Below are 14,941 nucleotides of genomic sequence, written 5' to 3' on the forward strand. Positions count from 1 at the left end.
CAAGGTCAGATATTATACACACAAAAAATTACAATTCAATGTTTGTATCAAACTTTTAGTTTAAGTAGTCTTTTATTTCTATTTTTATTTGTAATTTTAGGATGGGGAACACATGTATACCTGTGGCAGATTCATTTTGATATTTGGCAAAACTAATACAATTATGTAAAGTTTAAAAATAAAATAAAATTTAAAAAAATAAATAAAAATAAAGTTACTTTAATAAAATAAAAGAATGAACAGGAATTGGCCTGTCAATTGCAAGGTTAAAATAAGTTCATGATTCGATTTGCTATTGAGAAACTCTTACTCACAAAAAATCTTTCTAGCTTTACATTTTATCACAGAACAATTTAATATTGATTAATTACTTCACCAGCTCTTTCACATCTTTGTTCCTGAGGCTGTAGATTACTAGGTTCAGCATGGGGATGACCACTGTGTAAAAGACAAAGCCAATTTGACCACAAACTTCTGGAGTTAGGAACAGAGTAGAGGAAAAGGATGGTCCTTTGAAGATGGTAATGGTGGTCAGGTGGGAGGCACTGGTGAAGACTTTGTGGCGCCCCCCAGTAGAAAGCATCCTTAAGACAGTGATAAAAATGAAAACATAGGGGGTGAGAATAATCATCAGGTTGCTTACTTCATTGAATGTGGCAGAGACTAAAATGATTTCCTTGTTAATGTAAGGGTCAGAGCAGGAAACAGCAACAATGGCCCCATGCTCACAGACAAATTTATTTATGAACTTAGTCCCACAAAAGGATAATGTTGATAAAAAGTATGTGTATATTAAGGAACAGGCTATACTCCAAGAGTATAATGCAGACACCAACAAGGAACAAAGCTTCTGGGACATCACAACAGCGTAGAGAAGAGGGTTACAAAGGCCACAAATTGGTCATATGCCATCACTGCCATCAGGAATGTCTCTATCACCACAAATATCCGGACAAAGAAGAATTGTATGAGGCATCTTGTGAAGGAGATGGTTCTGTCTTCCACAACCAAGTTTTCTAGTAGCTTGGGTGTAACTACTGTCGAGTAACAGAAATCAATGAAGGAGTTGAGAAAGTAGTACATGGGCATGTGGAGCCTGGAACTGGACTTGATGATCAGGATCATGCCTAGGTTCCCCAGCACAGTGACTGTGTATATAGTTAGGAAGACCAGGAACAGGGGCAGCTGGAGCTGAGGATATTCTGAGAAGCCCAAGAGAATGAAAGTGACCTCAGCACTCTGGTTTGCTTGGTTCCTGTGGACAAAATATCAATTTTGATCCAGAAGAGTAAAAGCTAAACTTTGAAATAGGTGAGAGAATAGAAAATGTGTTGAGAAACTCACTGGGTCTCTGTGTACAGTGTTTCTGTAATGCTATACTTCTGCTTTATTTCAAATGTTAATATTCACTTATATGTCAATTATACAGCCAATAATAATCTTAATTTTGTATGATCTTCAGAAACAAAGAACTAAAACAGATTAGATCCTGATTTATTTCAAATAATAAAATTCATTATTATCAGCTGCTTTCAGAAGACATTGTCTTTGCATGACTCTGCGCTTTGTGAAAACACCTGATATGACAATCCAATTACATGTATTGGAGAAAAACATGTCATTAGGTTCCACAGTTTCCTACCTGCCTCACCTCCTGAGCTATGAGACAATTAACTTATATGCTAATTTGTATAATGGTAACATCTCTGCAAAACAGTTAATATAATATTTTCTTGGTTGTCCTATCTCCTTTCAATTCCTTTCTTATTCCTAGTTATTCCAAATTCTCAACTCTTTATGGATCTATGCTATAAGACATACTAAACTTTTTCACTTATGTTGAATCAATTAAAAAATCAATTAAAAAAAATTTATATGTATTCTTCATCAGTTCAGTTCAGTTCAGTTCAGTTGCTCAGTCGTGTCTGACTCTTCGTGACCCCTGCATGCCAGGCCTCCCTGTCCATCACCAACTCCCGGAGTTCACACAGACTCACGTCCATCAACTTAGTGATTCCATCCAGCCATCTCATCCTCTGTTGTCGCCTTCTCCTCCTGGCCCCAATTCCTCCCAGCATCAGAGTCTTTTCCAATGAGTCAACTCTTCACATGAGGTGGCCAAAGTACTGGAGTTTCAGCTTCAGGATCATTCCCTCCAAAGAAATCCCAGGGCTGATCTCCTTCAGAATGGACTGGTTGGATCTCCTTGAAGTCCAAGGGACTCTCAAGAGTCTTCTCCAACACCACAGTTCAAAAGCATCAATTCTTCGGCACTCAGCCTTCTTCACAGTCCAACTCTCACATGCATACATGACCAGAGGAAAAACCATAGCCTTGACTAGACGGACCTTTGTTGGCAAAGTAATATCTCTGCTTTTGAATATGCTGTCTAGGTTGGTCATAACTTTCCTTCCAAGGAGTAAGCATCTTTTAATTTCATGGCTGCAGTCACCATCTGCAATGATATTGGAGCCCAAAAAGTAAAGTCTGACGCTGTTTCCTCATCTATTTGCCATGAAGTGATCGGACCAGATGCCATGATCTTCGTTTTCTGAATGTTGAGCTTTAAGCCAACTTTTTCACTCTCCATTTTCACTTTCATTAAGAGGCTTTTGAGTTCCTCTTCACTTTCTGCTTTAAGGGTGGTGTCATCTGCATATCTGAGGTTATTGATATTTCTCCTGGCAATCTTGATTCCAGCTTGTGTTTCTTCCAGTCCAGCATTTCTCATGATGTACTCTGCATATAAGTTAAATAAACAGGGTGACAATATACAGCCTTGATGAACTCCTTTTCCTGTTTGGAACCAGTCTGTTGTTCTATGTCCAGTTCTAACTTGCTTCCTGACCTGCATACAGATTTCTCAAGAGGCAGATCAGGTGGTCTGGTATTCCCATCTCTTTCAGAATTTTCCACAGTTTATTGTGATCCACACAGTCAAAGTCTTTGGCATAGTCAATAAAGCAGAGATGCTTTTCTGGAACTCTCTTGCTTTCTCCATGATCCAGCGAATGTTGGGCAATTTGGTCTCTGGTCCATCTGCGTTTTCTAAAACCAGCTTGAACATCAGGCAGTTCACGGTTCACGTATTGCTGAAGCCTGGCTTGGAGAATTTTGAGCATTACTTTACTAGCATGTGAGATAAGTGCAATTGTGCGGTAGTTTGAGCATTCTTTGGCATTGCCTTTCGCCAATTGTATTATTCATCAGAAGTTTCAAAACAAAATATGTGCTCTGTTTCCTGTGATAATAGTTGAAACAATATTGAACAGAAAACTCTTGTTTTTTTCCATTGTAGCAGATTTTGGAGTTTGGGTGACAAATATCAGACTGTGAAATTACTGGAGAAAGCATATAGGCTTCAGAATGAATCAAATATATATTCTGCCATTATGAATTGTTTTTAGTTCTTCCAAAGAAAAGTGGCTGGAAAACTCCTATTTCAAATGGGACACCAGGATATTTCTTGATTATTACTGATCACAATGCATTTCCTCTATAGTAAGATAAGACTATTAATATAAATTTTAAATCACTAGATTGGAACTAGATACTTCAATAATGAATTCAAATGCTGTAAGACATGGTAGAACAGATATTTACCTTTTTATGTATTAGAATTATGAATAATTGTTATTATTTCAAACACCTGATATGTTTGTGAAAATCCAGCACAAGCATGGACATTTATCAACTGGTAGACACATTGGGGAAGACAATGTAGAAATCCCTTCTTCTAGAAGCCACAAAGTAGAAACACTGTAGAATTTCATTAGAACACTTGGTTTAAAATGCATAGTTCCTTATTTTCCTCTAGGTTTTCTCACCACACTATAGCTTTCTCTGATTCCCGCATGATGAACTTGTAAGAAAGATATCTTCCAAAGACCATGTCCACAACAGATCCTCTGTAACAATACGTTGTAAGGTCTCAGCACTGCAAAGATTGATTATGACTATATTATTCCAGACACATTCCTTCAATTTAAAATGTTCCGTGCAAGATTATGAGAATAATTTTACTTGATTGTTTAACATAACAGTGATTTTCAGATTTCAAATAAATGTTAATAGCAAATGTATAACATTAACGTTATTCAGTATGACTTTTCCAAAAACTTCTTGGATGTATAAATTCAACCTCATTGTCACTTAATACACCTTCTTTAGTGAAGATGGATTTATCAACCTCTGCTATATAGTACATGCCTATTTCTTTATGATTTATTTCCCCGTTTTATTCTTTCTTATGATGTTTGCTTTATTTTACCATCTATGAAACAATGAAACTCATTGTTTCATCCCCTCTGTATACAGACAAACTTTCATATTTATCACTCACAATTACTGTAGGTTATATTCCCATTATTTATAAATATGGTTGTTACTGTCACTTTATTTCTAGAAAATTACAGGAAAATCTTGAAGACAAGGCCCACTTTATTATAATTCTCCCTTTTGCCAAAAGGAGAATTCTCCATTTCTGACTTTATGGTGAATACCCAATGAGAAAACTAGGATACAAATTATTTGAAAGAAAGAATTGTAATATAACTCCATAAACCTTCTCAGCCAAAAAGTGGTTCTTTGTGGACACTTGGTTCTACACACGTGTCTGTCTCCTACAAAGATTACTGGATCTTTGTAAAAGTCAACTCACCTAAATACAGAAGAACTTGAATGAGTCAATTAATGAAGAACTCTTTGCTAAAATTAATGAACTCCAGCAATGCTGCTGCTTAGTACTTAATAGAAACACACCTGAAAAGGGTAGTAAAAGTGTCCAGTATTTTTCATTAATTAGTTCATATTTTATGATTTTCCAAACTGTTAAGAAAACTCAGAGATACCAAAGATAAAATCAAGCCTGAAAAGTAAATCCTGGCACGAAACTTTATCACAAATATATGCCAGCATGACCTTGCTGCTAGTCACTTCAGTTGTGTGGGACTCTGTGCGACCCTATAGACAGCAGCCCACAAGGCTCCCCCATCCCTGGGGTTCTCCAGGCAAGAACACTGGAGTGGGTTGACATTTCCTTCTCCAATGCATGAAAGTGAAAAGTGAAAGTGAAGACTTTCAGTCATGTCCGACTCTTAGCAACCCCATGGACTGCAACCTACCAGTCTCCTCCATCCATGGGATTTTCCAGGTAAGAGTACTGGAATGGGTTGGCATTGCCTTCTCCGATCATGACCTTAGGGATGTGAAAACTAGAGAATATAACTGAAGTACTGCCTTGATGACTGCAATTCAAATAATTACATTTTAACTCTGAACTCTGTCCCAAGTGGTATACTGACTGTATATTATTTCCCTAAAGCCTAGGGCATTTGTATTATCAACTTTACTCATTTAATCTTAAAAAATAAACACCATTTTTTAAATCCACAAGGGCAAATTATACACTAATAGATTTATCTTTTTTTAAATTTTATTTTAACTTTACAACATTGTATTGGTTCTGCCATATATCAACACGAATCCGCCACAGGTATACACGTATTCCCCATCCTAAACCCCCCTCCCTCCTCCCTTCCTGTGCCATCCCTCTGGGTCGTCCCAGTGCACCAGCCGCAAGCATCCAATATCATGCATCGAACCTGGACTGGCGACTCATTTCATATATGATATTATATATGTTTCAATGTCATTCTCCCAAATCATCCCACCCTGTCCCTATCCCACAGAGTCCAAAAGACTGTTCTGTGCAAAGAAATAGAGGAAAACAACAGAATGGGAAAGACTAGGGATCTCTTCAAGAAAATCAGAGATACAAAAGGAACATTTCATGAAAGAAGGGCTCGATAAAGGACAGAAATGGTATGGACCTAAAAGAAGCAGAAGATATTAAGAAGAGATGGCAAGAATACACAGAAGAACGGTACAAAAAAGATCTTCACAACCCAGACAATCACAATGGTGTGATCACTGATCTAGAGCCAGACATCCTGGAATGTGAAGTCAAGTGGGCCTTAGAAAGCATCACTACGAACAAAGCTAGTGGAGGTGATGGAATTCCAGTTGAGCTACTCCAAATGCTGAAAGATGATGCTGTGAAAGTGCTGCACTCAATATGCCAGCAAATTTGGAAAACTCAGTAGTGGCCATAGGACTAGAAAAAGTGTTTCCATTCCAATCCCAAAGAAAGGCAGTGCCAAAGAATGCTCAAACTACCACACAATTGCACTCATCTCACACACTAGTAAAGTAATACTCAAAATTCTCCAAGCCAGGTTTCAGCAATATGTGAACTGTGAACTTCCTGATGTTCAAGCTGGTTTTAGAAAAGGCAGAGGAACCAGAGATCAAATTGCCAACATCCGCTGGATCATGGAAAAAGCAAGAGAGTTCCAGAAAAGCATCTCTTTCTGCTTTATTGACTATGCCAAAGCCTTTGACCGTGTGGATCACAATAAACTGTGGAAAATTCTGAAAGAGATGGGAATACCAGACCACCTGATCTGCCTATTGAGAAATCTGTATGCAGGTCAGGAAGCAACAGTTAGAACTGGACATGGAACAACAGACTGGTTCCAAACAGGAAAAGGAGTTCATCAAGGCTGTATATTGTCACCCTATTTATTTAACTTATATGCAGAGTACATCATGAGAAACGCTGGACTGGAAGAAACACAAGCTGGAATCAAGATCGCCAGGAGAAATATCAATAACCTCAGATATGCAGATGACACCACCCTTAAGGCAGAAAGTGAAGAGGAACTCAAAAGCCTCTTGATGAAAATGAAAGTGGAGAGTGAAAAAGTTGGCTTAAAGCTCAACATTCAGAAAACGAAGATCATGGCATCTGGTCCCATCACTTCATGGCAAATAGACGGGGAACAGGGGAAACAGTGGAAACAGTGTCAGATTTTATTTTTCTGGGCTCCAAAATCACTGCAGATGGTGACTGCAGCCATGAAATTAAAAGATGCTTACTCCTTGGAAGGAAAGTTATGACCAACCTAGACAGCATATTCAAAAGCAGAGACATTACTTTGCCAACAAATGTTCATCTAGTCAAGGCTATGGTTTTTCCAGTGGTCATGTATGGATGTGAGAGTTGGACTGTGAAGAAAGCTGAGTGCCAAAGAATTGATGCTTTTGAAGTGTGGTGTTGGAGAAGACTCTTGAGAGTCCCTTGGACTTCAAGGAGATCCAACCAGTCCATTCTGAAGGAGATCAGCCCTGGGATTTCTTTGGAAGGAATGATGCTAAAGTGAAACTCCAGTACTTTGGCCACCTCATGTGAAGAGTTGACTCATTGGAAAAGACTCTGATGCTGGGAGGGATTGGGCACAAGAGGAGAAGGGGACGACAGAGGATGAGATGGCTGGATGGCATTACTGACTCGACGGACATGAATCTGAGTGAACTCCGGGAGCTGGTGATGGACAGGGAGGCCTGGCATGCTGCAATTTATGGGGTCGCAAAGAGTCAGACATGACTGAGTGACTGATCTGATCTGATCTGATACATCAATGCCTCTTGCTGTCGGGTATACAGGGTTATTGTTACCATCTTTCTAAATTCCATATATATGTGTTAGTATACTGTATTGATGTTTTTCTTTCTGGCTTACTTCACTTTGTATAATAGGCTCCAGTTTAATCCACCTTATTAAAACTGATTCAAGTGTATTCTTTTTAATGGCTGAGCAATACTCCATTGTGTATATGTACCACAGTTTTCTTAGCCATTCATCTGCTGATGGACATCTAGGTTGCTTCCATGCCCTTGCTATTAGAAACAGTGCTGTAATGAACATTGGGGTACACATGTCTCTTTCAATTCTGGTTTCCTCGATGTGTATGCCCAGCATTGGGATTGCTGGGCCATAAGGCCATTGTATTTCCAGTTTTTTAAGGAATCTCCACACTGTTCTCCATAGTGGCTGTACTAGTTTGTATTCCCACCAACAGTGTAAGAGGGTTCCCTTTTCTCCACACCCTCTCCAGCTTTTATAGCTTGTAGACTTTTGGATCACAGCCATTCTGACTGGCGTGAAATGGTACCTCTTAGAGGTTTTGACTTGCATTTCTCTGATAATGAGTGATATTGAGCACCTCTTCATGTGTTTGTTAGCCATCTGTATGTCTTCTTTGGAGAAATATATATTTAGTTCTTTGGCCCATTTTTTTTGATTGGGTCATTTATTTTTCTGGAGTTGAGCTGTAGGAGTTGCTTGTATATTTTTGAGAGTAGTTGTTTGTCCGTTGCTTCATTTGCTATTATTTTCTCCTATTCTGAAGGTTGTCTTTTCACCTTGCTTATAGTTTCCTTTGTTGTGCAGGAGCTTTTAAGTTTAATTAGGTCCCATTTGTTTATTTTTGCTTTTTTTTCTGTTTTTTTTTTTTTAATTTTATTTTATTTTTAAACTTTACATAATTGTATTAGTTTTGCCAAATATCAAAGTGAATCCTCCACAGGTATACATGTGTTCCCCATCCTGAACCCTCCTCCCTCCTCCCTCCCCATACCATCCCTCTGGGTCATCCCAGTGCACTAGCCCCAAGCCTCCAGTATCGTGCATCGAACCTGGACTGTGAGTCATAGAGGATCCTGCTGCGATGTATGTTGGAGAGTGTTTTGCCTATGTTCTCCTCTAGGAGTTTTATAGTTTCTGGTCTTACATTTAGATCTTTAATCCATTTTGAGTTTATTTTTGTGTATGGTGTTAGAAAGTGCTCTAGTTTAATTCTTTTACAAGTGGCTGACCAGTTTTCCCAGCACCACTTGTTAAAGAGACTGTCTTTAATCCATTGTATATTCTTGCCTCCTTTGTCAAAGATAAGTTGTCCATAGGTGCATGGGTTTATCTCTGGGCTTTCTATTTTGTTCCATTTGTCTATATTTCTGTCTTTGTGCCAGTACCATACTGTCTTGATGACTGTGGGTTTGTAGTACAGCCTGAATTCAGGCAGGTTGATTCCTCCAGTTCCATTCTTCTTTCTCAAGATTGCTTTGCCTATTCGAGGTTTTTTGTATTTCCATACAAATTGTGAAATTATTTGCTCTAGCTCTGTGAAGAATATTGTTGGTAGCTTGATAGAGATTGCATTGAATCTATAAATTGCTTTTTAATCCGTATTTAAGTCTAAAAATGTTCTTATGAAGGTGCATATATATATATACACACACACACACATATTCTTATGTTTCTAAACATATGGCTGCTAAACTTTAATTATACTGTTTATTTTGTACTTTACAATATTTGTACTATAAAGTTTATTTTATATTTACACTAGTATTCTATTGATAGAAAACATCTTCCATTGGCTTTTCAAATATATAATGTTCTCTGATGTTTATATTTATTACTGAATGTAAAAAGAAACGAGACAGCAGAAGAGACACTGATGTATAGAACAGTCTTATGGACTCTGTGGGAGAGGGTGGGAAGATTTGGGAGAATGTCATTGAAACATGTGAAATGTCATGTATGAAACGAGATGCCAGTCCAGGTTCAGTGCACGATGCTGGATGCTTGGGGCTGGTGCGCTGGGAAGGCCCAGGGGGATGGTATGGGGAGGTTGGGAGGGAGGAGGGTTCAGGATGGGATAATTTTTTTTTTAAAAAGAAAAAAAAAAAAAAAAATATTATTGGTATTTGAATTAAAATTAAATACACAGAATAACTTGAGGAAGATTGTCATTTTTACAGAATTGAGTTCCTAGCCAGAAATGTAGTATACGCTTCCATTCATTCAGCTCTTCTATTCATGGATGTCTGGAAAAAAAACTGAGTTTATTTCTGAGTAGTTTACAAGTTTTGATTATGTTTTTTAGGAATGGTATCTTTTCCACTACATTTATAAAACTCCATTTATTAGGTATTTTAAAGCTGTTGATGGAGTAAAAGCATAATGATCTTGATTCCTGGTCATCTTGCAAAACTGTGTATTTAATTCAGTGGTTTTTCAGTGATTCTCTTGGCTTATTTTGGGGTAATCAAATTAAAATGGTCACAGCTAAAAAAAAAAAAAAAAAAAAAAAAAAAAAAAAGAAATTTTGGATGATATGTTTTCTAAAAATATATGTTTATGAAAAGGATGATATTTTCACTAATTTTGGTAACTATCCATCTTGGATTTAAAGACACAGGTTAAGAATAATAATAAGTTGATGCAGAGGAACTGAAGTGGAAGCATTGAAAGATTTTACTTTTTGGGCTCAAAAATCATTCCTTTATGGTGACTGCACCCATTAAATTAAAATACACTTGCTCTGTGGGAAGAAAGTTATGACAGAACTAGGCAAGCATATTCAAAACCAGAGACATACCTTTGCCAACAAAAGTCCATATAGTCAAAGCCATGGTTTTTCCAGTAGCCAGGTATGGATGTGAGAGTTGGACCATAAAGAAGACAAAGTGCCGAAGAATTGTCCTTTCAAATTGTGGTGCTGGGGAAGACTCCTGAGAGTCCTTCGGACAGCAAGGTCCAATCAATCAATCCTGAAGGAAATCAACCCTGAATATTCATTGAAAGGACTGATGCTGAAGCTGTAGGTCCAGTGCTTTGGCCGCCTGATATGAACAGCTGACTCACTGGAAAAGACCCTGATGCTGGGAATGATTGAAATGTACTGGAGAAGAGGGCAGCAGAGGATGAGATGGTCAGATGGCATCACTGACTCAATGGACATGAGTGTGAGCAAACTCCAGGAGACAGTGAAAGGCAGCGAATCCTGGTGTGCTACAGTCCATGGGGTGGCAAAGACTCAGGCACAACTTAGCGACTGAACAATAATAACAACAAGCTTATTTCTCACTAGTGGAAGATTCAAAATACATTTTGACTGGGTAGCTGTGCCCTATACGGGCTCTGATTTCTCCCAACTTGAACCTCACCATCATCATGGAGCTTCTGAGGTTATGATTCTCTTAATATTCATTGGGGAAAGAATAGATTCTTCAAATAAATGATGCCAGGACAACTGGGCATTCACAAGTAAAATTATGGGATTGGACATTTACCTCATATTATATACAGCAATTAACTCAGAAAGTGAACAAGGTTCTGAATGAAAGAGTGTAAACTATAAAACTATTACAAGAAAAACACAGGCCTTAAAATAAACAGCTAGTATACATCATCGATTCTGCAAGGGGAGAAGAAATGGGTGCAAGAAAAGTGAGGACAATTTGGATATCTCACATTTCATGATTCTAAAACTTACTGTAAAGCCACAATAATCAAAACAATGTGGTGCTGGCATAAAGACAGGCATATAGAACAATAGACAAGAGAGCCAGCAATAAACCATTACTTGAATGGTTAAATGACTTTAAAAGTCTGCCAACATCATCCAATTTCAAAAGCAATTTTTCAACATATTTACTTGGCAAAACTAGATGTCTATGTGTAAAAGAATGAAAGTAGGTCCTTAGCTTTCATCATATCACAATATACTCAACTGGATCAAAGACCTTAACATAAGAACTAAAATCATGAAACAGAAAAAATAGAGAGGAAAAGATTCAGGCCATTAGATTAGGCAATGTTTTGTTTGTTTGTTTGTTTTTTAATGACACCAAAAACAAAGGCAGAAGAAAAAAAAAAGTAGGTAAATAGGACTGTATCATAATTTAAAACTTTTATTTGTCAAAGGATACAATCGGCAGAGAGAAAAGGCAACCCACAAAATGAAAGGAAACAAAGACATATCTGATAAGTTCATATCCAGACTATATAAGGAATTTCTGCAAATCAATAAACTAATAATAATGCAGTTAATAAATGGGCAAAGAACTTGAAAGGAGCTTTTATTCCAAATTTGTATAACCATGTTCTTTACAGTATTATTCAGAAGAGTCAAATGTTTAAGCAAGCAAAGTATACATTATCTCATGAATAGATAAACAAAATTTGGTATACAGTCAATAGAATATTATTCAGTGTTAAAAAGGAGCAAGTGTACTCGTGGTACAACAGATAAATTGTGAGGATGTGATGAATAAGTAATTCATTTCTCACAAACTTTACCTACTCTAATAGGTTAATATTTACTGGTGAAGTGAAGTGAAAGTTGCTCAGCTATGTCCAACTCTTTGCAACCCCATGCAATGTATAGTCCACGGAATTCTCCAGACCAGAATACTGGAGTGGGTAGTCATACCCTTCTTCAGGGGATCTTCCCAATCCAGGGATCAAACCCAACTCTCCTACATTGTAGGCTGATTCTTTATTGTCTGAGCCACTAGGGAAACCCTAGTGGTAGGGTTGTTTATAAGTACCTCACATTCAGTTCCTCCTATTATCAGATTATATTATTACACTACATATGTCACAGCTAATTAAAGACCATACACATATTTTAACTAAAATCTATACTTTAACTAGATTCATTAGTCTTTATTGATGCCATGTTTCTCCTCCAGAATGTGATCCAAAAACCACATTATATTCACTTTTCAAGTTCTTTTCAGCTCCTCCAGACAGTGACAATTTCTCTGGCTTTTCTTGTTTTGAATGACCTTGATAGACCTTGATAGCTTTGAAGACAACTAGTCAGACATTTTGTATTAAAACCTTCCATTTGGGTTTGTCTGGTATTTTGCTCACAATTAGACCAAGGTTATAGGTTATTGGAGAAACACCCACAGAGAAAGTGCTATTTTAATCATACCATATCAGCAGGTAAATAATCTCAATGTGATTTATCACTGTGCTGTGAATCCTGATCACCTAACTGAGGTACTGTTTGTCATAATTTCCAACCCCCGCCCCTGTACATTTACTTTTTTCCCTCATTCCGTTTTGTGTTCTTTGGAAGTAAGTCACTCAAGTGTTTGAGTATAGAATAGCTACATAACTTGTTTGGAATTCTTCTATTCTCACTTAATTATTTAATATATTAAATTATTTAATTATTTAGATCATTATAACTCACATATATTTATATCTTGATTTTTGCATTACATCTCAGTTCAATGTTTATTTTCTTGCTGACCTTTATCTAACACTGGGCATTGGGGGCTCTTTTATTTGGCTCCTGTGTCCCTTTGGGTTATTTTCATCAGTGTGTGTGAAGGGAAGGGACACTTAAGGGAATGGCCTTCTCCAGAATTTTATGCTTTGCATCATCCACATGTGAATACTCCTACTGGGAAGGAAAAAGAGATACACTTGCCCATTCAAAATCCTATATGGAGTGGATTTCAGAAAGTGTGGGGTGAATCCAGAATCAACTCTGTCTTCTGATGTGCAAGTGAGGACCTAAGTCTCCTCATGAGATCAAACAACCCCTGGTGCTAGATAAACCGAATTTTAGGATGACTTGTTTTATTCTCAGCTGAGTAAATGGTGTTCAAAATTTCCTTGGGCTGAAAAGAGGGCAACTGAACATCTTAACCTCTGCATGAACTCTTACAGAGCTAACATGACTTTTATAGAAGAGTAACAGTTTATATGATACTTGGAGAAAGTGAATCTGACTAATGACACTGTGAATGTCTAATGCATATAGCACAGCTATGGAAGAATAGAAAGTTTAGAACATTTCTAGGTGTGTTTTTATTCTAAAGTCAGATGATGGAAATAAATGCCTTGCACAGCAGCTTCTGAAGAAAATGAGCACTGCTTGGTAGGAGTACTAGAACTGAGGATGTGAGACATCAGCAAATAGAAAGAATATCTGCTTGTGAGTTTCAGGATATGCCGGGGTCCAGCCCCGGCTGATCCAGGGTATTCAAAGGGGAGATGGCGTCAGCGAGGATCAGGATACAATAGCTTCAATTAGATATTAATTAGAGATATAAAGAGTAATAGAATGAGGATAGCTCAGTAGGAAAATTCAGTGGATAAAAGAGGCTGAGTAGCTTGGTTTATGTGGAAGACCAATAAAACTTCAAGACAAGAAGTTTGCACCACTTACATAGGCCGCAGGCGTCCTTCCGTTCTCCTGAAGGAGAGGAGACACTGAGGCCTCCCTGGTCGGATCTTAGAAGCCCAGGCATAATTAGTAAGCATGGTGGGTTCTGCGCTCCAGATGGAGACTCAGCCAGAATTTGAGAGAGAGAGAGACATGGGGAGACCAGTCTTTCAAGGAACTGATCCCAATTCTTTATTTTCCAGAGTCTGTTTTTTTTTTTTTTTAAACTTTACATAATTGTATTAGTTTTGCCAGAGTCTGTTTTTATACACTGAGATGTTATACAAAAGTCACATGGCGACAGCAGTCCTGACTTTTATTAAAGTCAGGTGCTTCATACAAATATATACAGAGGTCTTAGGGGTGTTACATCATCTTCTGGCCAGAGGGGACTGCTGACAATTTATGACCCTCTCCTTGTGACAGTGGTCAGTCAACCAGAACACTTTTTTCTCCAAGAGTGATTATTCTTAAAACAGACACCACCCAAATAAAGTTACATTCCTATAGGGTGAGGGTGTAATGGGTTTTAGTTAAGGAAAGAATTTACTTAGCCTAAGGTCTAATGTGATTTATATCAACGGTTAATACTTATTTCTTCTATATATTCATTAATGTGTGTAAGGGCAGGGGATGTAGAGTCTTAGCAACAAACATTGGCTCAACAAATGCAAAACCCTTCACCAATACAATTTCTAATCAGCCCACTATACTTATACTAATGGTTTTCTAACTTTTCTAAGTAACCTGTTTTTAGAAGGTTTAAAGCATCTCGTGCCTCTCACAGTTGGGAGGCTGTTAGCAATCACATGTGGCGGGACAAGCCTGTCAGGCAGGCTAGAGAACCTTCAGAGGAGTTTGTAGGTTGAAACACTCCTATCACGCCCAGGAATTATTATTAACTGGAGCTCTAAGTTAACTCCTTCTCTGAAAGAGGTGGTGGGGGACAGCCCCCGTAAAGTCAGAGGTGTAGGTGAGAGCACAAAGTAGTAAAGTAGGCAGGCTCTGGTTATGGGGGTAGATGCTCGAGAATTTCCAGGGGGACTCCTGAGACTCGATCCCGC

General features: G+C 37.9%; 1 pseudogene; it reads right to left on the reverse strand.

The window, feature by feature from the left end:
- Nucleotides 1–331: 331 nt before the first annotated feature.
- On the reverse strand, nt 332–3,892 carry LOC147346445 (olfactory receptor 5D3-like; annotated as a pseudogene).
- Nucleotides 3,893–14,941: the final 11,049 nt, after the last annotated feature.

This window comes from Bos grunniens, chromosome 23 (assembly GCF_055505025.1).
Source record: "Bos grunniens cultivar Pamir isolate PY7600 chromosome 23, Bosgru_T2T1.0, whole genome shotgun sequence".
NCBI lineage: Eukaryota > Metazoa > Chordata > Mammalia > Artiodactyla > Bovidae > Bos > Bos grunniens.